This window comes from Marmota flaviventris, chromosome 9, assembly GCF_047511675.1.
Source record: "Marmota flaviventris isolate mMarFla1 chromosome 9, mMarFla1.hap1, whole genome shotgun sequence".
Classification (NCBI taxonomy): Eukaryota; Metazoa; Chordata; class Mammalia; order Rodentia; family Sciuridae; genus Marmota; species Marmota flaviventris.
This window is the reverse complement of record NC_092506.1, coordinates 83120356-83145113: the sequence shown is the minus strand read 5'-3', so window position 1 is coordinate 83145113 and position 24758 is coordinate 83120356. Positions and strand designations below refer to the sequence as shown.

Sequence of the window (24758 nt, the reverse complement as noted above, 5' to 3'; positions counted from 1 at the left end):
AGAAGTAGGAAAATGTTGGTCTCCTGGGAAAACCCTGATGAGGTTGGGAGATTGAAAGGATGAGTTGGAGCAGTTTGAATGCCATGGTAAGGTCAACTCTGGGCAGTGGAGTTAACCAGTGTCTTGAATAGGGTGTTAATGACTGATAAGTTTAAGAATTAATGAATGTGTTACACTGTAGTAAGAAAAACTGTTTGTTTTTTTAATTACAGTCTGCCAAGCCCATTACTTGAAGGTGTTTTCTTTACCACTTCACTGATAAGAAAACTGACATAGAGTTGAGATAAATCACCCTGCTAATGAGTCCTTGAATGATAGTTCAAACCTAGGGTTGTCTGACTCCAAAGCCTGGTATTTTTAACTCTATCCTGTATTATGAACAAAATAGTAATATTAGTGTAGAATAATATAATTCCTTTGTTATGAATAAATAAGGACCATGCTAAATACAAATAGGTTATCCAAAAGATATCTTGGGGAACTGATATTGAGATCAAAGAATTTGATGTTTGTGTTTTGTATTTGCAAACCAAACTACTATTGAGACAGAGGCACGTACACCAAGTGGCTAAGGAGAAATCCAACTTTGTTGCACCTAAACCAATCATAATAAGGAAATAGTTCAGAAGGACAATTTTTCTTCAAAAAGAAGAAAATATCTGGGCAGGTCTGCCCCTACCATTTTAAGGGCACAGGACAAGTCAATAGAGGTCTTCCTATCATATATCTAAGTATTAAAAAGTTATAAATCAGACCAAACAAATGGTTAAGTAAAATATACTTTATCTTCCTGCCTGGACATATAAACATTTATAACGGCAAAATTGGAAAAGTGTATGGACCAGCTACTCTAGAGGCTGTGGCAGAAGGATGACAAGTTCCAGGCCAGCCTGGACAACTTAGCAAGACACTGTCTCAAAATAAAAAAAAAAATTAAAAAGGACTGAGAATGTAGTTCAATGGTGGAGTACTCCTGGGTTCAATCCACAGCACAGCAAAAATAAATAAATAAATAAAAATACAAGTCAAGCTATGGTTCTTGAAGTCAACAAAATATCCATGATGACTAGAATTATTTATTATCGTGCACATCTGGATATTCTCTGGTTGGGTTGATGATGTTTCCATGAGTAATAAAATTAAGTCATACCAAATTAATACATTATTAATGAATCCATGAAGTTTATTTTTGTCCTCATATCCGAAAAAAATCCCTAATAATGTTTGTTTTGATGAAGATTTTTATATAACTTCTATTGACAGTAATGATATGAACTTGAGATTTTCAAATATTAAGATTAAAATGTAATTTTTTAGAAGTGTATCCAACTCAAATATATTTTCATCAAAAGTGTAAATTACACATGAAAAATAAATATTATTCTTGCATTCTCAAAAGTTATTTGTCTTCTTATATCTTCAGTTCTCTGGAAAATAAAAGATAAAGTTCAAAGCATAACTAATGAATATAATAATTTATATACTTAAATGAATCAAAATTTTATTTTTTGAAAATTAAATCTTATTAAGTATTTTTACAAAGATAAACTAGTAGCAATTCTACATTCCATGTTGATCTGCTTGCCAAAGAATCTCTATCACACAGGTCACTCCTTGACCTATGTATAGTCAACTTCAGGAATCATAAGAATTGTTTAATACTGTAATATGTTCTTCTGCCACAACCTACAGCTGTTGGGAATATCATGCTGATGGGAGTGTACTTCTGAAACTGTCAATCAGAACATGAAAAGCAGCATCAAATGGAAGCTGGGTTCTACTGGGAAATGATGCCTCACTATCCTTTGCATTCATGCTGAGTGCAAAACCTTGACAAGTTAATTAATTTGTCTTTTTCTTACCTAAGTGCTTCAGCTGCTCAGCTCCTCCCCACCCTCTAAAGAAGTGTTTTTCTCTGACATGGGCAGCATCACAATAAGAAGAAAACTTTGTGCCTCAGGGGAAGCCATGTGGACTTCCAAGAGGAAGGCAGATATGCAGAAAGGCCTTCTGTAGGGTCTCTTGCTTAGACAGGTGTTGGCAGGGTGATCACAGTGTCATGCAGGAGAGTCATAAAATGTCATGCACCACTGAGCGTCACATTTCAGATGACCACATATCTTTTGAAATTTTATGTTAGTGTGTGTTTATGAAACTTGTGGCTCCCTAAAGCAAAAGACCCATACCCAGGAGTGACCCTGTTCCAGAGCCCTACTCGGCAGTTTGCAGTAGGGATCGCATGTTAGGTTGAGGTGTGGGCCAGGGTAGGCATTGGAGGGAGAGGCTGCCTACATGAAGACTTCACCTGCAAACATTTTCCCACTGAGAAACAGTCTGCTTTTAATAAAAGCTGCCAGATTCCACCAGAGAAAAACCAGAGATTACAAGGGTCCAAACGAATGTATGACAAAGTAGAGTCGGAAATGGGAAGGAAATGAGGTGAAACATGGGGAATGATGTATTGGAAATAGGGAATGAAAACCAGGCAAGAGTAGAAACACCTGAAAAACAGTTTTGGAAACTTCTCAAACCCTGATGTATGAGACCTGGTCCTCCATGTACTGACTTTGTCCTCCTCACATCTGTAAAGGTGGCAAAACTTTGACTGTTTTATATTAACACTAAAGTATTCTGAGACTTTGGAAATCTTCAATGGCAAAATCCAAACCCAAAAAAATATTAAAATAAATAAATAAATAACTTGGTGGAACTGCCACTCAGATCTTGCCAGTACCATGTGGAAGCAAAGAGAGCTAGCTCTATAGTGACTTTGATTTTGTGGTTGAAAACAACTACTTCTGAAGTGGTTCATAGTTGTCCATATTTCATCCTTGTAATTGAAACAGTATTCCCCGCTTTCCCCAGAGTAATAATTTTAAAGGTGGAGTCTCTAACCTTGGGCACAGCCTGGCTCTCACAGTGTTACACTGTTCCCAAAATGACAGAGGACACAGAACAGATGGGTCACACTGAAATATGCAGGATTGGGATTTTTCTCATGCAGCTATCGATGGTAAAGGAAAAGCCCAGGGCTGTCTCTGGATCTTGATGAGTATGGAATAATTTTAAAGTTATTAATCAATAAAAATTGGATAGGTGGGAACTTGGGATCATAGTGTTCTCTGTGGGTAGCAGTGGGAATGTCAAGGTCAATTGCTTTAAGTCTAAACAATCAGAAACTGTGAACTCTCTCACCCAGACTCTCATAGTTTATATCATGACTGGCTGGAGGCTGCTCTACACAGAACATTGTAGTGAAATCTTTGTTTATGAATGACAAAGTGATAATAACACTATATAGTGAACTTGTTCAAGGGTGATAAATCTTCTTGGTCCTCTTGTTGAATAAATACATATTCATTAATTGACCCAACAAATGCTTGTTTGAATACCTGTTATTTAAAAAGGCACTGGGTACTAATATAAAAATACAGCCTGAGTGTTCCAAGAGTTTCCTACATTGTGGTTGTTATGCTGATGAAAGAAAGACCCAGAATAGCACAGATGCTGCTTTTTTCCCCCATTTTTTGTATAAAGGATTTTGGATTTGTATTTTAAAGAAAATTTGTAAGGGGTTCAGAGATATCCTTGAAATTTTGTATTTTGTTTTTTAACTTGTCCCAATATGAAGAAAATTGTACTGTTCTACAAGTTACTATACTGATTATAATACAACCAGAAGCAAAACATTAAAAACCCAGTCTCATGCATACTCCAGAATGCCAAAAAAAAAAAAAATCATTCGGCATTAATGAGAGCACTTTCCATTGAATACTATAAGAAGTTACAGTAAGAATATACATAATATGGAGGACTTCAGATTGCAATAGAGAGAATCCCGCTTAGCTAGCCTTTCAGTTATGCAACTTCCTTACTGATGACTGAGAGAAAAACAGAGAGGCAGCAAATAGTCAATAAAGACTAAGGCAGGATGTGTGTGGTGTCTTGGAGTCCCTGGAGGGTTCACTGTGTCCGGTGCCATGAAGGAAACAAGTCTCTAAGGCGGTTAAAGTTTTTCCTGCTCCTCACTTAATCCCAAACAGCATGAAGCAGTAGCCCAAATTTGTAAAGTTAAAGGAGTATGAAGGATTAGAGTAACAACAGAAAAAAGTCTGTACCCTATAGAGTAGGAATGAGGGTCCCTCAGATGCCCTAAGCAGCACTGCTCTCTATGTGAGCAAGCTGGAAATTTGGAGCTCCTTTCAACTCTGAAACTCAGATCATGCAGTTCATTCATATAGGTCCTGATAAATACTGGACACTGTAGAGAATGAAGAGATAATAAGTTACATGTGCTGTAATATGTTGATGATAATCCTTAACAATGCACCACCATTTAGTATCTTGTTGTTTCTCCAGAATTGATGACATACATGTTTAACATTCATAGCAACAGTATTATTAATCTCATTAGACTGAAGGATAAAAATAAGAAACTGAGACTTACAAAGCTAAGAGGGGAAGATCAGTGTTCTGACTCTAGGGCCTATGCTCCAAATTCCAGTGTTAGGCTGCTGTTACCTGCAGTTCTCCTTGGGAGATTCACAAATGGAAGGATGGTTAACAAATTAAGCAGAATGCGTTCAGTGTCAAGTGAATGGTACAACTGTTAAGTGTTGAAGAAATGAAGCAGTAGAGAGCTGCCTTCCTGGGGGTTCCTTGAATGAGGTGGAGTCGCAGTAGATTCTGGAGAATGATACATGCTTCGACTGAGAGGTGAGAAGTATTCAGGATTGATGTTTAGGATATCATGTTGTATGTTGATTGGCACTAATGAACATTAAGGATTTCAACAACAACAACAAAATAATAGTGAGCACTCATTATGGGAAAAAAAAAACATTACTTTTGTTGCTTTAAAACTTTTTATCATATTTTAAAGGAGGGACTGCTTAATCTCCACTGTCTAGATCCATTAGAACCCAAGCCAGATGGCTCTGTGGGACCTTTGGGAATGGCCTGTGGGACAGTTTCCACTTCAACACACACCCCTGGAAGGAATGGCCCCTTGGGAATTGTGTAGCCTTACCATCTGGAGATAATGCAATTCTGATCATAATTCAAATGCCCCCAGATGTAAGCTTGCCAAATTTCGCAAATAAAATACAGGAGGCTCAGTTAGATTTGAATTCCAGATAAGTAACCGGTAAATAATCTTTGAGTACAAGTATGTCCTAAATATTGCATGGGACTTACTGAAAAAAATTCATTGCTTGTCTGAAATTCAGATTTAACTAGGCTCTCATATTCATTTGACCACACAACCCAGACAAAGAATTAGAGGAAAATTCTGTGATTTGAAATTGTTTGGCATATATAAATACTTTTCTGTTTGAGAAGAGCAAATCACTTAACCTCTACCCCACCACCCCTGGAAAGAAAGAAAAGAAGAAAGTTTCTTTAGTGTCGTCCACCCCCGTGTAATGTGTTCCAATTTAAAATGAGACTAATGGAGCAGGAAAAGTAACATCATAAAAAAACTTTATGGAACTAATATACAATCTCAATTTTTTATACCTTAAATACTCAAGACATTCTGACCTTAAAATAAGAACCAGTGGTGACCCACAGAAGTCACTGGCTCTGCATCAGGATAAAAGTGCATTTTATTCCATGTACCCTGAGGATAAAAAAGGACATGCTGAAAACTGGATTTCAAAGTGACCTGCATTAAAGATGACAATTAAGTGGGGTTCACTGAGGAGGCATGGTGCCTTAGGATGGAATTGTAAGAATGATGATTGTTTTTGGAGTTGGGGTCGAATATCAGCCTTTAAACCAAGTGAAAGCCAGTGCTGCAGCTGCCTTCTGTCACTGACACTGCTATAGAAAAATTTAAAAGGCACACTCGAGCATTTTTTTCTGAAGCATTTTTCAAAACAACTTGAAATTAATGCAAGCGCCCCCAAAGCAGAAAGCAAATATATTTACCTATTTAATGTCTAGCCTGCCAGCAATCATTTGGTAAGAAAAATTATCCTGAAGGGAAATGTTACTTTGAGAGAATGCTAAGCATGAAAGGTAAAATGGAATCTTGAAGTGGGGGGTAGATAGCATTTTAAATCACATTTATACAGAAATCTTTTCGGACCTTGATTCCCATAGATGATCAACATCTGCTAAGCTTAGGTAGTTTATAATCACTAAAATTATTTTAATCTTCCTATGGAAGATTCACTAAAGAAAGACTGACATACATTGGGTTAATGGTTCTAAAAATGAACAGCCAAGAAAATTGTACACAAATTAATGTAGCAGCTACGTAGTAAAAATCTAATGTTTATAACACATCTGAACCAGGCCATGGTTATAAAATATGTAATTGCCTGAAAATTTGCTGACCATCATTCCTCTTCACCCACTCTTGCAATCTTCTCTGGACTGTACTACTCTTTTTTACTTTTGAAAAAAGAGGGGAGGCTTTAAAGCCTTGGATCCATCAAACAGGGAAGAAACTGTAAAACAAAAGCACATGACAGTGAAGAAAGGTGCTGGAATACATCCTCAACAAGGGGAAATATTCAGATTGAAGTACGAGATTTAAATGTGGTATCTCTGGGATTCCACCTTTGCACTATGGTTTAGCCATGAGCAGTGTAGGGCGACATCACCACCTGGGGTAAGAGTCACCATATTCTGTTACATTTTTATTCTTCCAATGGACAATGCTTTGGCATTCTGTGATACTTTTGGTAAATGCATAGGAATATGCACTCCCACATTCCTTTGCTGCATTTCACGGATGAAAAAAAAGTATTACAATGATATGAAAGTATAAATTGACCAATTATGAAATAGCTAAGTGAATACTATATTTTATTAGGAACAACAATATAATAAACACTGAATAGAGTGATTAGTTAAAACAGATTGGCCTGTTTTTCACCCTGTACACCCTTCTCCTTGCTCTAACATCCTTGGGCCTCCAGTCATACTCAAAATTTTCTAACACTTTACTTCATGGTCTCTTACGAACCTATTTGCATTTACACATCCCCCTGCCCCTGCTGGAATTCCCCACTGACCTGTGTCTCCCTGGTGAACCTTTGTTTTTCTTCAAGCCGCAATTCAAAAGTCCCACTTCAACGACCACTCCCCAGTCTCCCACCCAGAGTGGGGCTGCCTTCCACCCACTGTGCCACCCCAGCTCTGCTTCACACACTTTGTGAGAAAGCAGCATAACACTGGATTCTGGTCACTGGTTTCTCTGGTTTTTCTCTTTTAGTGGACTCTGTACTTCTGAGAACAGGGACTGTGCTTTTTCCTGATTTTTTTTATTTTCAGAACTGAGTATAATATATGGTGTATGCCGGTGATCAATAAGCATTTGTTCGATGAATGAAATATCAAGTGTACCACTGAACTGAACCCTCTATAAGGGTATAATATAAATGGTTATAGAGACCAGACTACCGATGTTGAATTTCTAAATTAGAAAGCTTGGAATTTAAAGGTACCAAAAATGAAAATTGCAGCAGTCCAGAGGAGCAAGAATAAAATTCTATACAAAAGACTGGGAAAAGATTCATGGAGAAGGTAAATTTCAGGAAGGCTTAGAAAGTATTAAAATGGGAGAAGGTAGTGGCCATCTCTTTCTAGGAAGATTACCAGGGACCTAGACTTTTGGACAGAAAAGCCAGAACTCAGACTTTAAAGAGAAGGCCCCATAGAAATGTAGAATTTAGATTGAAAAGTAAGTTAAAATCTTCCAGGTTTTCAATCCTTGCAATAGTAGGAATCTTCTCCAGTGTCCAACTTTATATCTTCTTCCTCTGATCTGAGCATTCCTAAAAGAATGCTCTCTGACAAGTTTTGCAGACTGTGTAGTTCCCATGAAATGGGGATACAGGGATCCACAAAGATGATGCTGATTTTTTTTTTAGCAATTTGAGTATGCAAATCTGCCTCAAAACATGCAGTAGTTGTCTTAGCCTTAAACTTGTTCTCCTGTTCTTTTGAAAATAATTTTATGAAATATATTTGGGGTTCCTTTATATCTTAACAGTAGAAACCTGAAAAGACATTGTCATTGCCCACCTTTGTTGTCACAAACCATGGCTCTTCAATTTATGGACTTGAATATGTCATTTGACTATAGAGGGTCAAAAGTCCCAGGGTGAGAAGAAATGGGTACAGAAAGAGAGCAGCTGCCAGAAGCTGAGGCAGCAGAGTCGATGCTGGGGGGGTTGGGGTGGGGAGAAGAAGTGCAGGACCAAGTGGCACTTCGAGGTGGTGGCAGGCTTCTGTGGGCTTGTCCAGTGAACTGCTCATAAGCGCAGTCTGCCTCCACCTTTCTACACCACACGGAATAAGTCACCCCCATTTCCTGCCTCCTATTTCCTCACCCCAAAAGAAGGGACAACAATACGTATTCATAAGAGGAATGACTGCCCAGTGTCTCATTCAGAGGCCGCTCACAGAATTGCTAGTTAAAGAACTTTGAAAATATGAAACAAAGCAGACAAGTTAAAATAACAGGAAGTGGAGGAGATCTCATGCTGTGACCCAGAACATTCTGCGTGTTGTGTGCTGGTGACAGAGAAGTCATAGGCCTCGATAAAGATTTGTTACTCAGGAGGATGGTAATTCTGGGACTTGGTCTCTGTGAACCCAGCAATCTGCTCCAGCATCTGGAGGAGCATTTAGTCCTCTCACTTCTTTCTGCATTGGAGTAGCCCCAACCACATCCATCCCCCTTTCCACTTTGTACAAACTTAAGTGGCCAAATAACTCTACCACACAAGTGACTCACAATTTCATGAGCTACAAGCAGGCTGTTCCTTAAGCAGCTTTTCCTTGCCCCTTGTACAAAAACAGGGTGGGGGTGGCATATAAAGGCACGTCTCTTTGGGACTAGATCTTTTCAATGTGTGAAATGAAGAAGGTGAGGGAACAGCTAGACCTAAACTCAACTGCCCAAGATCAACTAAGACAACGAGACACATGACTAACCTCAAAAAGGCATATGGTTGTTTCTTAATCCTCAGCCTATACTTCCTAGTTAGACCAAAGTTTAAAATCCCAGTTCCCATAGAAGGTCAAAGCATGTGCATTTGGGGCATTTTTATACAAATGGATGCAATTAAGAAATTACAGAGGAAAAGGTTGCTTTCTACAGTTTTCAGCACACAGCAGCTACTTGACATTACTAAAATGTAGCTGCCTTTAGAGGGTAGCATGGATAGCCAACCACAGCTATTTGAGATGAGAATTTTGGAGAAGGACCTAAAAGCAAGTGTACAGTGTGTTCCACATGACTATGAGTATTTCTCATCTGGAAGATAACTGCATCAACAATTCCTGGAGTTTGCTTGGTTATTTAAACCTTCTGCCCTGGAATTGAATTTATGGCTTACCAGCATTAGCAACTGTTTCCTATTTGGTTATACACTATCCAGAAGAATGGGAACCCATAGAGAAATATGGGAACTAATGATCCTGGAGAGATTCTATCTCTTGTCATATTTAATCTTTATATTAACCCCCAAAGTTAGGGATTTTTTTCTTAAAAAAAAAAAACAAAAAACTGAAGCTCAGAAAAGTTAAGTAACTTGTCTCAGTGTAGCGAGCACTAAATGAAAGTGCTGGGATTCAATCTAGGAATTCTTGACTGAAAAAGGTTGCATTCACCTTATCAGTTTATTGGAATAAACCTGGGCGTTGCCTTTAAAAACCTACGTTGGAAGTGTGCTTTTTCCTAGTTCCAAGGAAGCATTCATTCTTTATTATTCAGCTGTTTAGACTGCATGTGTACTACATTCCCTAGAAATTCTGAACATTGATAATAAACAAAACAAGAGGGAAATACCTTGGAGATACACACACACACACACACACACACACACACACACTTTTTTTTTTTTTACAATTGTCTCTTTGTTCCAAGGCCGGGAATGAAAATAATTAGAATTTGTAGCTGGGCATCTGTGTCCACTTTAACCTGATCTATTTTGTCTAATGTTTCTTTGCAAAGCTCTCGAATGCATTGTTAGCCTATCTGATCCTGTCGTCTAGAGACCACAAAGTATTTCACATCTTACCCAGGGAACCGATCACATTTTAGGATGGGAGAGCATTCTTTACTGACTTTTCCTAATTTAAACTCATTGAATGTTGTTTCAATTGCCATTTTAAGGGCAGCAAAAAAGCAATGCATCTGCAAAGAGCTCTGTCACTTTTCTCCATGTGATGACTAATGGTGGGGAACTTAAAACCTTATCCTTGGTATCTTTTGGAGTCCAGACAATTCAGCACTCTCTTGGGATGAGTAAATATCAGCCTGTTCCCAGGAAGATTAACTAGTAAGATGATGGAGGAAAAGCTGCTACTTTTTAGAGGGCTGTACTTAAACTGCCATCTATGCCTCTTAAGGCAGAATCTCAAATGATTTATTTCCATGGTGCTATGATTACTAGAAAGAATAGATATTTTACACAGTTTTAAGAGAAACAGTAGCTTCTTTCCAAGATATTAGTTTTGGTCACAAAGTTAATGTTTGCTAATGTAATGTACTACTGACCTTTAAAAGACCATAAAAAAAAAAGAGAGAGAGAGAGAGAGATTATAGTTAGGAGACCTGTATTCTAGGGATCCCCAGCACTGGGTGCATATTTAAATACAAATTCTCAAATTCCTTATCTGTTGTAGTGGTAGCAGTACTGCTCCAGCTTTCCTCATAGTATCACATTAAGAATAAAAAGGAAATAAGAAGAATATTTCAGTATTTGGAAAGCGGGAAGAGTCCCAGTGGGAAGCATAGCATGGGCTCTAAAATCAGAAAGTCCCAAATTTGACACTTAGATTTGCTACTTATCACTTCTGAAACCCCTATATCTTGGTTACCTCATCTATAAAATGGGTTAAAAATAATCTGTACCTCATAGGATACTTTTGAGCACCAAATGAGCTCTTGGTAAGTGTGGGTTGGAAAGGCCAAATAATACTTATCACCACTTCCCCTTATTATAAGATGAGGCTTGGTTTATCCAATACCTTTCCCAAGTTCATTTACCAACAAATACTCTGGAATTATTAGCAATAGTATACTTGCAGGGATTTGAGCTCTGTTGCTAAAGTTTCCAAGCTACCCTTTTATTTATTTATTTTTATTCATTAATGTCAGAAGGACTGGTCATATTACTGACTCTTGTTTGTGGACTGATGACTCATTTGTGAGTTATCTAAATGTCTTGCTCTTTCTTTCTTCCTCTTCTGCCATCTCTGTTATTGGACCATTGTCCTTCTGCTAGCACTTCTGTTAGAGACTTTAAAAGTGGTGACAGAGAATTAACTCTATTCACAGCCTTGTCTCTTGAGAGAGAAGGCTCTCACCCCACTGCTGTGACTGATAGGGTCATGACAGTCTGTTTCCTGAAACGTCATCTCCTTTGACTTCTGAATTGCCACTTGCCACCTTCTGCTCTAATTGTTCCTCCTTTGTTGGATCCCCATCTCTAGGAATCTGTCCTTGTCTTCCCTTTGGATATGCTTGCTTTCTGTAGGCAATCACATATACTCTTGTGTCTTCAGTTACTGTCAATCAATTTCTAAATCCATGATCTTTAACTTGAATTTCTCTCTCAGCCTCCAGATCCAAAGGCCTCTCAGACATCTCTGTCTACATTACATGTTTGATACATTCTGTTGGCACATGGAACATATTGTATCCACAAATGAGCTTACTAATTCCCCATCTTGGAACACACACATGCGCGCGCATGGCTTTCCTCCTTCTGTAGGTTGGTTAATGAGGCATTGTGAACCCCTTGCCCATCCATGCTCCATAGTCTTCCAGTTTGCAAATCATTTCACTCTATCTTGAAATAACTCTTGAATCTGTCATCCCTTTGCTGTTGCTGATGCAGTTGCCTCAATTCAGCACTCGTCTTTTTTCTTCCTCTACTATCATAATAGCTTCCTAACTTTTCTCAGTGGCATTCTGGCTAATCTGCTTTTTGCATACTGACAGAGATAATTTTCTAAACCCAATTTTGTCTTTGTGGATCTTCTATTGGAAAAATGTATTAGATCCTCATTGCCTGCAGAAGAATCCAAATTAATATATTAGCTGTGTTTCCAGGATGAAAGCTCCAAGCTCTTTCTACCCTTTCCACTAGGTATGTTGTGAGTTATTGTACTCCATTCACAATGAACTTGCTGATCTTCCCTAAGTACTTACCTTCTCAACAGCACTGCCCAGGCCTCTTCTTCCCTTCTCTAAAACTCACCCTAGTACCATGCATATCAGCCTTTAAGTCAAAGTCTTTTTAGATCCCTCTCACAATAATTATTTGTTCTTCCTTCTGTATGTTTACAGACCTGCATTTATAATTTTAAATTATACTTTTTACATCTATCTCTCCCCAGCAAGACTTTGAGTTCATCAAATTGGACAATACATTGATAGTATCTATCTGGAAGACACTGTCATTCAGGACAATGCCTTAATACAGAAGGTATTCAATAAATATTTCTTGAATGAATGCACATAGGACTATTATTAAGACTCAAGGAATATTTATCATTCTATTTTCATAGTGAAATGTTTTATACATTTTTTAATCACTTACCAAATAAATTCCCTAATATCCTACAAACTAACTAAAAGTACCTTCATAAATTTCCTTGATGTCACATTAAGATGATAAAAATTTAGAGTTAGGATTTCAATAATATCCCCAGCATGGTGGCGCACGCCTGTTATTCCAGCAGCTCGGGAGGCTGAGACTGGAGAATTGCGAGTTCAAAGGCAGCCTTAGCAATGGCGAGGCGCTAAGGGACTCAGTGAGATCCTGTCTCTAAATAAAATACAAAATAGGACTGGGGATGTGGCTCTCAGTGGTCATGTGGCTTGGTGGTCAAGTGCCTCTGAGCGCAATCCCCAGTTACCTCCCCTCACCAATAATAATAATATCCCCAGGAGGGCTAACCCATTAAATTTTTATCACAACCTTAAGTTATCAAATTGGGCAGCTGTCAAAACTACAGATTCTCAGGCCTATTCTCATAGATTCTGACCTAATGGGTTTTGCGAGGGGACCCAGGAATCTGCATTTTAACAAACATCCTGATGATTCTGATTGATACAGGTGGTTCTTCTGGACCACACTCTGAAATACTCACGAATTGGGTAATTGTCACACCTAGTTAGACACAAAAGTAAAAAAATAAACTGGCAAATTACTAAACTCAGTACTCATTCCATTTAAAATGTTTCCTAGCTATAGCTCAGCCTTGATCTTCAGGTTTATCTGAACCTTATTGCTTCAAGTATATCCAGGTGAACTAAGTGAAACAAGAGCTCTTTAACTGACTGAAAACTCAGAAAAGAAAAAGACTTGTTTGTTTCCAAATGGTTCTTTTTTAATAGTCCCAGAAATCAGCACTGAAATGCTAAAATTTTAGAGCAGAATGTACAAAACGTTCTTGAATTATATTTCATTCTTGGGTGCCAGGCACACTGGCTTTGTATCACAAAACACTGAAATAATAAAAAGCAGGTGCCCTGTCAAGTTGCTTTCGTAATTGGGAAACTAAAAGTTGATATATTTTGCCAAGAATTTTGACAGAATAACCCCAGTGGATGAGTCCAGTGCCTTTCCTATGTATTGAATACTATACAGACTAGGAGATGATATAGTAGTTAAGAGTATAGTAGATGAAAAATTAGACTAGTAACACTTTTATGACTTATGGAGAATAAATCTTTTAATTTTTTAATCACAGCAATAAAAAAAATGTGGCCAGTTGCTAAGAAGAGCTTGTTCCATATGATGGAGACTCTAAGTTTGGGAACTTAGAAAAAAGCCTTGCAAGAGTGTTAGTATGGAGAAAACAGGAAGACAACTTCCTCTTTGAACATACACCATTTCCTGGGGAGGAAATGGGGGCTTTTTAAAAAATGTTCTTTGTTGGCTCTGAAACAGAGTGGCATCTATTTAATGGTGACCATATATGTTTATACAAGTCAGGACATCAACCTTTCACAAAAATAAAATTCTGAAAGTACCTTTTTTTTTTTTTTTAATGTGATAACGGCAAGATTCGGAGCTCTTGGTTTAGATGATACAGCATCTGTTATGTTTTGAAATCACCATGAATTTGCTCACAGCCACATATATACTTGCCTGGACAGTTTTTAAGGGACAGCAGTTGAACACCAGTGTGAAGTATATTTGAGCTGTGCTCTTCTTTTGATTACATTAGCATGCCCCGAGGCAGCCACACCCGCTAGAAGGCACAGCACACATGCCAGGACACATCCTCACCAAGGTGTGCATAGGTAAAAACAGGCAGCCCTTGGCGGTGATGTAGTTAGAAACAATCTGCAATTAGTTTGGTTACTGGCTGCAACTTGTTTATAAGTAACTTTATTTTAGGATAGAGCAGTATCATTAAAATGACCACAATTTCCCAATCAATTTGGGGAATTATGTGCATAAACCGCGAATAGCACAACCCAAATGAGTCCCAGAGTCTTAAGATGGTACTGTACATTGACTTTTAAATAGTAACTTTGGTATTCTATTGAGTTACTGTCCTTTGGACAGAATTTGCCCTATAAACCTTTAAGGGGCTTAAAAGATGGGCCAGCGAATAATTGAAATGACATCTTCTGTAGCACAGCCTTACACACCAGAAAGAGAATACAACAGAAAGCTGTGCTCAGGGTAGCCCAAAGCCATAGATTTCCCGATTACAATGGAGAAGTCTAACTGGTGCAGTTACAGGAAAACAAGTTCTCTTATAAAGGACAGAGTAAATCTCTTTTATGAAAACAGAAAGGGAAGCAAATTTAACATCTTTCCTTAAGATACCTTGAAAGAATGTTGTGGTTCAAATTTACTGTGTTTTTTTCAGGAGGTTGGATATCTTTCCCTCTCACTTTTTATCCTTATAACATTTAATTGTATAATCTTTATCTTTCTTTTATTTAACAAACTTTATATTTTAAAAAAGGTCCATCTAAAACCATTTAAAAGATTACCTAAAACCAGTGTTTCTTTGTAAACCCCCATTTTCCCCAGAAGTTTTCAAAGTGTTTGATAAATAATATTGTGGAACTGCTCAAACATCCGTAACAAAGGCAGCTCTCATTGTCTTGTGTGTGGAGTTTGTAGCAAAGATAAAAGCAAAAAAGCATCTGTGTCTTTTGACTTTAGGTCTAGAAAATGCAAGAGGCAGCAGGGTACCTGATGATCCTTGGCTCAGTGTCAATCCTTCTGGCAATTTCTATAACCCTATAAGAATAAACTCTTCAGCAGAGCTATTTGCTCTTCTCTTGTATCACCACTGATCAGTCATCACAATTATCCACTTTGCCTGAAATAAACTTATTGTTAATGACATGCAAACTAAACACATTTTCTGTGTTCACAAACCATTCTGAAAAAATTAAGGAACTATTTCTATATGAAAGACCTTTATTGCTGAACCTGCTCAATAAAGAAAATTAATTCCATCAAAACACAAATTAGGAAAGCATTTAGAACCAGAAAACTTACATAAGGTATTGGTCTTGCCAAATATATCAATTTCTCTTCAGACATACAAATAAACCTATTTCTTTTAAAATGTGTATAAATCTCCTGAGGGCTGACATGGACCTGTGAGCAAAATACCTGAGAGTTTGAAAACAAAATGCAGTTTTGTTTCCTTTAAAGATCCACACCTTAATGATTTTGCTCCAATCCAGAAATTAGGAGATCTTTCCAAAGGTCTAAGGAAGGTAGGAGTAGGAAGAAGATACAACTTTGACTTTTGAGATGAAAGAAAAGGGTTCTGATGGCAGGTGACCTCCAGCTGTCAGCCCAATAAGTTAGAAGAGCAGAAGGCAGCCAGTCCTTTAGAAGCAGTGGCTGCGCTGTTGCAAGTGTAATCATACTGGGCTGGGGATGTGGCTCAAGTGGTAACGCGCTCGCCTGGCATGTGCGGGGCGCTGGGTTCGATCCTCAGCATCACATAAAAATAAAATAAAGATGTTGTGTCCACCGAAAACTGAAAAATAAATATTACAAAATTCTCTCTCTCTCTCTCTCTCTCTCTCTCTAAAAAAAAAAAAGTAATCATACTGCATGCCAAGTGCATTCAGCCTGTGAGCCACAGTGCACGTTACAGGCTATAGTCAAAGCAACAGGAATCACACAGCTGCACTCCTTACTGTGTTTATAGTGGTCTCTTTACCAGCTGGCTGTGTTGGCACCTAGTATTAGTCAATGAAAATTGGCTAATTGAATTAAATTTTGCCTGAGCATTTTGAAGGAATGACCATGTCTTTATATTTGTATCCCAAATGTTCTGCCTGAAACATACTAGACCCTAAGCACTAAGTGTATGTACGCAGAATGATTAAACAATTAAGGAGAATCTGCAACATGCTGGCATCATGCTAAAGCCCAGGGATGGCCTCCTGGGGTTTGTTCACAGTCTTATAGAAATGATTAAATGGAATATACTGATAAATATACAGCATTGAAGTTCTCTGAGTAATTGTTACTAACAAAACAATAGATGGCAATAATTAGGTCACTAAAGCAATTGCTCAAAGAACAATTCACAGATTGAAACATTCAGTTATGTGGCAACCAGATGGTTATGCATTTCACCGTGTTGATATCATAACTGTAAAATTCACACATTACATGGAAAGAAATCGCACTAGGAAAGTACAGGCTACCACAAATGGAAGAAAAATTAGTATTACTGAAACTTCCTGCTAAGCAGGACACAGGGATCTGAGCTCTCAATGCTTGAGAATTTCATTAATGCCGAGTTTGAAAGGCCTTCTAATCAATGTGATAAGAATGAAGGATAAAAGATGAAATGTAGTAGAACAGCGCTGAGAGGGGAAAGGGAGCTGATTTAATTTACATTCAGCTAAAACTACCTCTACAACATGTAAAACCTCTGAGACCCACCTGGCAGGGAGCCAGGAGACCTGGGTCCTTGTTCTCTCTGTTCCTAAGTGGCCATATAAACTTAAGCAGATTTCCTCACCCTAACGTTAGGGCACTGAACTAGTTCCGATATGAGTTGGGATTTAAAAAAAAAAAAAATTGACATCTTTGCTGAGACCTTTTAATGCATATGCTTTTATCTGTATAAACATATAAATAGAATTATAGACCCATAATTCAGTGACCTCTTTATTATCTTGAATATAATTAACTTGATAGTACTGGTAAGTCTGTGTCAGCAATTTCTTAATAATGTCCATTTCAAAAGGATCGCTCCTCCTCCGCCCTGTTTTCTCTACTCTTTCTCATATTTCTGTTACAGAACTTGCCTGAAGCATTATATCTTAGTCTGTTTGTATGTCTGTCCTCACACCAGGCTCTGAGATTTTTGGGGGGCAAACACCATGACCTGCTCCTCTTCTGCAGTTCTTGCATAGGATAGGGATTGGCACATAGGGAATGCTTAATACATATTTAATGGCTAACTTGGTTTGGGCAATGGCATAATTGGCAGATACATCATTGTCTTCCACTTGCCCCTCCACTCAAGTTTCCACCCTTTCTCACTTTTTCACCCTTTCTCACTTTTTCACCTTCTCCTCCAAGGCAGCCTGTTATACAGGATTATCTCCTTACATCCGTAAACATCTCCCTCCCCGGTTCTATAGTGTAGGGGTGGTGCTAGCATCTCTGTGTTCACCCTGAGTTCCTGTGAAGCCCCCTGGGATTCCCCTACACTTGTATACTCAGTCCTTAACCCGTCCACAAATTTTCCAAATTTGAATGTACCATCTATTTCCTGTCAGATCACTCATCAGTGCAGTAGAAGAATGGAAAAAGATTTCAGTCTTAAATGTGTTTTTGTACTCACATTATTGAGAATAACCACACTGAATTTTTGGGTAAACTTTTCCACAACTCCACCCTTGCACAGACTAAGTATTGTTATATATAGCCCACCCTTGCTGAGTCTTCTTTCATTCCAAAGTAAGATGTTACAGTTTCATTTCAGTGTCTATACCACATATATATTTTGCATTTGAAGTAGCAACTATTTGTGTTTATGGTTGGTCATTGTAGGTCATTGTATCTAAGTGTACTTGCCTGTGACTTGTGGCCTCTTACACTGGAATATGTATAGTGCCTCAAGAGATAAAGCAAAAGAGCACCACCATTTTCTTTCTTCTCCTTTTTTTTTTTTTTTTTTTTTGGTAAAGTTTTGCTCCTAACAGTTTTTTGGCTGAACAGTTTAAAAATAAGCTAGGTATCTATGTATTATAAATGCAGCCTAATAATCATAGAACCATATCTGACAATGAACAGTTTGCACATTTTTAAGTCCAATCTGATATGACTTTGTTGCATTCTTTCCAGAGCCAGCAGGAAGTAAAATAACCAGTTGATTAGTATATTCCTGGTGAAATTATTTAAAGAATCATTAAAATGTCTGTTCTGTAGAGACCATTAAGCATACTAATTCAGGCACCTGTCCAGCTGCACCAGGCCTTTATCCTTGATATGTAAACTCCATGAAGACATTTTCTGTTATACCTACTGCTGAATTCCAGGTTCTTAAAACATAACCTGACATTTACTGAGTATTCCATAAATACTTGTTGAGGAAATGAATATATGTGGATTTAGTAATATTATTCTTGTCTATTGTGTTAAGATTTATGATTGCTTTGTCATCTTTCTAAATGATGAAAAATGCAACTTAGAATCATTTTTTGACAGATATTTATTGCATTCTTACTGTGTTCAAAACGCTGTATTGAATATTTCTTCTGGAAAGGCACATTCTACAGGTGAAAATATCCGGTGGAACACAGCGCAATCACCCAGCAGATCCATTGGGCTTTTCATTCTCAACACTGCTCAAAGCCAGCTTTCCTTCACCTTCCTCATCTCTGGTTTTTTGCACCCTTTGAAGAAATATACAGAAGCATTTAACACTTATCCTAAGAAGTACCTGTTCCTGTTCTGGGATTCTGTGACTAGTGACCATGGTGTGCCTTTTCTTCTATGCTTGATCACACCAATAAGAGTGCTGAAAATCTAGCCTTTCTTGTACGATTGTTTTCCAGTCATCCACAGTGGAAGAAAACAGAATCTTCCCAACATTTCCTCTGGTACATGGATACCATGAAACCCTTAAAGTGTTGTGATACCACTATACAATTTTCTAAGTTCTTTTATTAGTTCTTCACTGGATCTATGTAATTTTTATATCCATAGGCATTTTGATTTATTCATAAATAATTGTTTGGCTACAAATAGGTCTTTGATGCAAGTCATTATAATGGTGAATCTTAATAGTGTTAGGTCTTGAAATGTCTTGAACAAAACTCCAAACTTGGAGTAATTATACCTTAGTCTAAAAGATTTCTAGAGGATCCAGCATTTATGAGGGGATTGTATGTGGGTAGATGCTGTTAAAATTGATGAAAGCACATTCCCTTTAGGCAATTATATATCCTCCTCTTGCTCTTCTGCTCTTTCTCCTTTTATTCTTGAGTACCCAGAAATCGACTTCCCTTTACAAAGACTGGAGTTTACCAGTAGAGAGAAATGTTCTACAGACACATCAAGTAAGCACAAGTAATTATGGCAAGTAGTTACAGGCAGCTATCTAAATATCTATTGCTCTGAAGATATGTTCATAAAAATCTTTTCTGTTGTGTTTTAGATTTCATGTGATAAATGAATCAGTTCTTTTTTTTAACTAAAAAATAGGGGGTAAAGCAATTTTTTTTTCAAGAGGTAAAAGGCATTATAATCTTATGTAATATTGCTTCCAAACCATAAACTGAAGAAGCTCAGAAGTGAAATTTATCATCCTGGTTGTTTTTGTTACGTGGGATTGTCGTTCCTGTTTTTTCCCCTCCACTGTCACCTCTCTGTCATGTTGTATGAGAAATGGATGGAAATGTTGCCCTCTGCTTGTTTTTTTTTTTTTTTTTTTTGCTGGTGGTCTCTCCCCTGAAATGGCCATTTTCAATCAGAGCTATTTCAATACTTCTCCTCCCACTGCCTCCTTTTTGCATTACTGCAGATGTTAGCTTGCTGGAATCCAGAAGTTCCTAAGATGTCAGCAGGAAGAAATGACAAAGTGAGGCATTGCAGTGACCTGAAGGAAAGAATTAAATTTCAGGAGTGCTATGTGAGGAACATACTAACTTAGGACATCGTCCTCTGATGAAATCTGTCAGGCTGTTAGTTTTCCAAATGTGGGAACTTCTATACTTGTTTTGCTCTTAGGCACAGGATAAGTCCCAAGAGAGATTCCATTCATTCCTCATAGAGAAACAGAAGAAAAAGAATGAAGTTGCACTGAGCTTGTTAGAAAGAGAACTGTGCTTACTCTGAGATCTGATTCAAGAAATGGATTTAGAATCTCTGCAAGTCCAAACAACAGATTATATACATTTTGCAGGTGAACCATGTAGAGCTCAGCCATGAATTCTCCTGACCAGAAGAGTATTGCAGTAATCTAGAACATTATGTGTGCTAATAAGCATATACAGAGAAGCTAATTGTGGACAGAGTCACTAGTGACAGTCATATTTATCTTTTTATTGTGACAAATCTTACTTCTGTTTGAACTGAAGTTCTCACAATCTTCCAGAAGGCAGTAATAACTGAATTTCTCAGATACATGTGAAGTACTCACTTTTATTTCTTAATTCACCCGAATTGATTCCTTGTTGCCGCAGTCTGGCTGGGCACAATCAGAAGCCACTTGTTAAAAGAAACTAACTTTATTTTTAGAACCACACACGCCAAACAAAACAGCCTCTCAGGAAAAATCCTCAGAGCCTCAACTGCCACCACCGGCTTTCCACAAGCCTGTCTCTCCCCCCACAAGCTTCTTTCCACCTCCCACAATCCTCCTGCTCTTGAGGCTGATTGGCTGGGTCACGTGGGCGAAGCCAAAAAAGTCCCCCAATGAGCAGCTCCGTGGTCTGAAAGGGCAGGGAAACAGTCCAATGAGCATCACCGCAGAGGAGCCAATCAGCTAGATGTTGCTGGGGCCGAGGAGCCAATCAGCTAGATGTTGCTGGGGCCGCTGTGAGCCAATCATCAGCGGCAGCTGGAAGTTTGCTGGCAGCTGGAAGTTTGCTGGGGCCCCTTCGGCTGTGGCTCTCAACATCTCCCCCTCTCTGTTTAAACAACAAGCATGTGGCTTAGGGACCGTGTCTGTTAGGCAGTCCAATTCAACATATGGTCCTTACCCGTCATCGGATGAACTGACCTCTAGGCGTCAGCCTCCTGTCTTAGGTTGGTACCACTGCAATTGGATCATACCCGTCACTGACTACCGGTCCAGCATACAGCTATACTTGTGGATAGGCCTTTGCACCAGTGGGGGGGTGAGGTTCTTTGCCTCACCTCTGTTGGCCCCTAAATTTTAGACCATCACTAGTAGAGGAGGATGCAAAATGCCATGACATTAAGCCAATTGAGGGCTCCTTTGAAAAATTGTACCACCGGTGACATCATCAGCAAAAATACCCCAACACTACCACAAGTCGCTGCACCAACAGATAGTTCACAATGCATACAGGTGAGCTCACAATGTGTCCAGGCAAGTTCTGCAAGCAGTTCAGTGATGGCTATTGTAGAAGCTGTAGATTGGTTTTATCTTTGACTTCACCAGCACTGGGATGAAGATAGGAATTCTGGGGCCCCAGCACCTTGTCATCTACTCCCTCCTCGTTCCTCAAGATATAGTTTTCAGTAATGTTTAATTTATCCTAATGAGTGATTCCCTTCCAGGTGAAACTAGATAGTGAACCCAACTTAATGAAATGGTCAGTCTTCATTTTAGTTTGGACTAATGAAACATAGAGGGACTTTTGCATTCGCTGTTTTACTCATCTTTTATAGAAAATGTGGGGACTTCTGAAGGATCAGTTTGGTGTTCTGCCAATTAGTGTTGCCACTATTTTCCCCAGCTGCATATTCACATGAGTCAACAGAAATCTTTTTGACTAAGCAGAGTTAGATTTAGCAAGACTGTGTGCCTAAGAGTAATGGATGAGGGGGAAACTAGAATAATAGGGGCCTGTGGAACCTCAGAAAGAATACCAGCAAATAGTTTCCCCAAACAGTGGAGTCACACAGCTCTGCACCACATCCCTTCTCCCCAGAACAAATTCTACAAGGTTAACAGAGATGTGCTCAGCTTCATCTTTCCCTGCTAGTAGACGCACAGCCAGAAGAATCTGGCACCTGGCTCTTATGGAAGATACAGCATCCTTGAGGAACGGGGCCCTAGCCTGGTACCTCATGGTCCACTTGCTCCTTCCTGGAAGCCAGATTTCCTATGAAGACTTTTTTAACAAATCATTCCAGTGAAGAAGCATATCACTTAATAGCAGCTCAAGAGGGAAAACTAAAAAGCATTTCCTAATGAGGGTGTGTGTGTGTGTGTGTGTGTGTGTGTGTGTGTCTGTGTGTGCGTCTGTGTGTGTGGTGGAAGGGGGTGGTAGAAGCATTTCCAATGATATATATATATCTTAGGCTAAGATATATATATCATTGGAAATATATATATATATATATATATATATATATATATATATATATATAAGATATATATATCTTAGGCTACATTAATAGAAATGAATTATCTGAGATAAGAAAGGTGTTTTCATTCCAGGAACCATGGTGCACATCAGTATTCCCAGCTACACAGCAGGCTAAGGCATGAGGATTGCAAGTTCAAGGCCAGCCTTGAAACTTACGAAGACCTCCACACACCCCACTTCAAAATAAGATAAAAATTTTAAAAAAGGGATGGGGATGTATCTCAGTGGAAGAGTGCTTGCCTACCATGTGCAAGGCCCTGGGTTCCATCCCCATACCACAAAAAAAAAAGAGAGAGAGAGAGAGGAAAAAGCCAGAAATGAAGGAAGTCACATCAGCAGCTTGTCAGTCAGACTTAGGTTTGGTTGTGACAGAAAATATAAACTACAGCAGGTTAAACAACATAAATATTTCTTTCTTGTAAAATAAGGGCCAAAGTAGGTTATGGTGAAGAGGGAGACAGTTTACAGTGTCAGGGATCCATATTCCTTCTCTCTAACTCTCCAATGGCTTTCGTTTGTGGGACAAGGCAGCTACCGGAGCTAGTTAGAGGGCAGAATTAGCAACAGCAGCAGGGACTGCCCCCTCCTTACAGACCTTTCCAGAAGTCACATATAACACTTCCCTGTAAAACTTTACCACACCATCATTCATCCTTGCAAGAGTGGACAAGAAATGTAGACTTGATTTTGGGTAGTTTTGTGACCAACCAAAAATCAGGGATGGTATGACCTGTACAAAAGAAGGGAAGATGCATATCATTCTTCCTTCTTCCCAGGAGATAAGCATCCCCTGCAAGTGACGTGAGACTTTCCCTGCTCTGTCCACAGCACACTTAGGGTTTGTCTTTCAGTTCCAGGAGTTTACAAGATACATACACACACACACACACACACAATGGTTGTGTGTGTGTATGTGTGTGTGTATATATATATATGTGTATGTGTGTGTGTGTGTGTGTGTGTGTGTGTGTATATATATATATATATATATATATATATATATATATATATATCTGTTGATGAACTCAAGGGAAAATTACCAAGATGGTGTGAGAACTGGGACCCTTTATCTACACCAGTAGGGCTTAAAATAATTGGCCAGGCTTGTCTGAGGATCAAGGGAAGAATTGTTAATGTTTAGCTGGGAATTTATTGCTTTCTTAGAAAAGTTATAGAAGGTTGTGAGAGCTATTCTGGATGCCCCCAGCTGGTAGAAAAAGAAACCCCAAATCAGTGAGTCTGACCTAAGACACTATATAAAGGATCATTTTCTGATCCTAGAGCAGTCCTGGGATCCAGGGAGCTATCTCTGGGGAGAGTGAGCTTGCTGTCATGGAAGAGGTGGAAGCAGTGGCTGTGGGGGCAGATGATAGCTTCTCATAGTCTTCCTGGCTCTACCTCCTCCCCATCCTGTCCCATCTCCATACAGCCATTGCTGACCGTTTCAGAGGTAAAATAGGTCATATAACTTCCCAGATTAATTCTTTCAGTGGCTTTCTATGGGCCTCCTGACCTGCTGTTTACTTACTCTGAGTCTCCAGACAGAATTCCCATTTCCACAAATGTGTTGAATTCCTCTGCCTGCTGGAACTTTGCCCATATTCCATGCTTCCCCTTCCAGAGCACTCTCCTGCATACTCACTCTCACACCACCCACAAACTCTGACACATCCTGAGTGTTTGCTTGTCCCTGAAGTCTTGAAGCCCATCTTCTCAGAGCAGGGATTCCCATGACTTTGTATATGACCCACAGCGCAGCACTTGATACAGTTACTGCCAATAGTTCTGTACACAATGTATAGTATTCTCAAACTTAGCAGGCTGCCTGACAATGGTAAGTGAATGATGACAGATAATGTTGAATGTTATAGAAGGTATTTAAGCATCAGCTGAAGGGAGATGCAGGTTAAGAATGAGGGAGAAGCAATAGAATTAAGAGTCATGAGGACTGGAAAACAAAAGATTTGTCTTTTGTGCTAGTCCCCTTTATATTCTTTCCAGAGAGGTAGGATTAAAGTATAAGAAAGAATTGCTTCTGTTTACTTGTATTACCGCCCAGCCCCCAAAGAGTCAGAGCAACTGTTAGAGTGGACTTTGAAATACTAGCTATGTTAATGGAGGTCAGGATTGCTGAGAATGGATTTATAGCTACAAAAATTGACCTAGATTTATTTTCTATTATTCAAAATTAGTTATGTTGAAAGAGGAC

General features: G+C 38.7%; 1 protein-coding gene across 1 annotated transcript in view; it reads left to right on the top strand.

Annotated features, from left to right (window-relative positions):
- Positions 1–24758, top strand: part of Maml2 (mastermind like transcriptional coactivator 2) — a 325932-nt gene that overhangs the window by 104071 nt on the left and 197103 nt on the right. The window lies entirely within an intron of this gene.